Here is a 2,138-nt window from a genome sequence, read left to right as displayed (position 1 = left end):
CCCCCCCCCCCCCCCCCCCCCCCCCCCCCCCCCCCCACAAAAAAAAAAAAAAAAAAAACCGGAGGGGGGTGGGGTGGGGAAGAAGATATAACAACTATACTTCCATGAAGTTGTTACAACAAGCAAACGGAAAGGACATTCTTGGGGGGGAGGGGAGAGAGGGAGGAGGGAGGGAGGGGTCGGTGACGGGCCATAATAATCATATACAGTGTATATTGACAAAATAAAAATAAAAATAAAAAAAAATAAAGAACTGTATAGAATCTCAAACAGAAGATTAAGAAATAAGAACAATAAGCATGCATGGGAGAAAAGAGAATGATCTAAGTCGTAAGAAACAAAAAGCCTGGCAAAGACTATCAGGTTATTTGTGACTTAAGCAAAATAGGGGAAATGGAGAACAAGATGACAGAGACAGATAGTGAAAAATATAAAATGTTGAGTCAGAAAGAGAGGAAGTCTAAGTATGCTTTTAATATAACAGCTGGCAATTTTAGTGTACTCAATGGTCAAAGTGCCAGGAAGTAAAGAAATGGGTGTGGGGGGAAGTATTGGGCTCATAATGGACTCTTAGGAAACACTTGTTAGGTTTTTGTTGCTCCTGAGACAAAAAAAGAGATAAGGGAGTGGAAACAAGATGAGAATTGTAGGGGAAAGAGAAATAGACTGAAATAAATTTCTTTCATTGCTTCAAATTCTATCATTTGATTTAAAGGGATAATCAGAGAATTACTGGGATGACTGACATGTTAGACAATAATTGAGAAAAGATCAAATAAAAGCCAATCACTCCCTCACAGAAGAATAGATGAATGGTGGTAATGTTTTCCACAACTTGTGCTGGAACCTATTCCTGCCGCATCGCATTGAGCTCATTGTTAGAACTGTCTGTTCACCATTTGATCATAAAAAAAACGAGGATCCTGAAAGCTCCTTCCACCTGCCCTTTGTTCGCATCTCTACCATACTGGATGTAAGTGCTTATTGACTTTCTTCATAGGTGTGTTTCCTCCCTAGACCATGAACCCTCTGGGACCAGGGACCATGTCATAGTCATTTTGTACTTTTGTGCCTAGTACCCAGTATATTCCTCGTGTCTTTCTGCCTGCCTTTTCCAGGTTTTTGTTGGGAGGACCTGCTCTCCCGCAGTCTTCACTCTCCCAGTTACTAGCAATCATTCTTTCAGCTGCTGAATTCAAAAACACACACGCCATCCTTGATTCTTCTCTTTCTCTACCTCTAAATGAGCACATACAGATTGCCTAACTCTGTTTCGTTTCCTCATAACATTTGTTACTTCTCAGGAATTACATACTTATTTACTTTTTATTTCCTATGCTAAAATATAAACTCCTGTAAAAGTGTATACTTTGTCTACTGACCACTGTAGCCTTACATCTCCAGGATCCTGAACACGTAGAAGGTGCTTAATAAATAAATACCAAATGAGGAAGTGGAGACATTAAACAATAAGATCCTGAGTTCAGGGATAGACACTTTCCATTCATTATGTAAGACATATGCTAGTTTTATGTCTTTGTTTCCTATTATATAAAATTATTATCTTTCTTTAAAAAATGGTATTAAAATAAATTTTAAAAATTTGTAAGGAATAACATGTTTCAGAAAATGGTTCTATGCTAATGAAGTTAATCAGAGGAGTTTAGAGATGAAAAGACTTTTAAGACGCCATCTCACCAAATCTCACACCTATTTCTTGATTCCCTCTGCACACAGACCCTCTTTAAAGATCTTCCATGCAAACAGAAAAGAAAAACGAGCTGGAGTAGCTATACTCATATCAGACAAAATAGACTTTAAACTAAAAACCATAAAAAGAGACAATGAGGGTCACTACATAATAATAAAAGGACTGATGCATCAAGAAGACATAACAATCATAAATATGTATACACCCAATGTTGGAGCACCCAGATTCATAAAACAAACTCTATTAGAACTAAAAAAGGAAATAGACACTAATACCATAATAGCAGGGGACCTGAACAACCCACTGTCAATATTGGACAGATCATCTAGGCAAAGAATTAGCAGAGAAACACAAGATCATAACAATACCTTAGACCAATTGGACATGGCAAACATTCCATCCAACAACCTCAGAATATTCATTCTTC

Source organism: Galeopterus variegatus, unplaced genomic scaffold (genome assembly GCF_000696425.1).
Source record: "Galeopterus variegatus unplaced genomic scaffold, G_variegatus-3.0.2 Scaffold787, whole genome shotgun sequence".
NCBI classification, from domain to species: Eukaryota; Metazoa; Chordata; class Mammalia; order Dermoptera; family Cynocephalidae; genus Galeopterus; species Galeopterus variegatus.
This window is presented reverse-complemented; position numbering follows the sequence as displayed.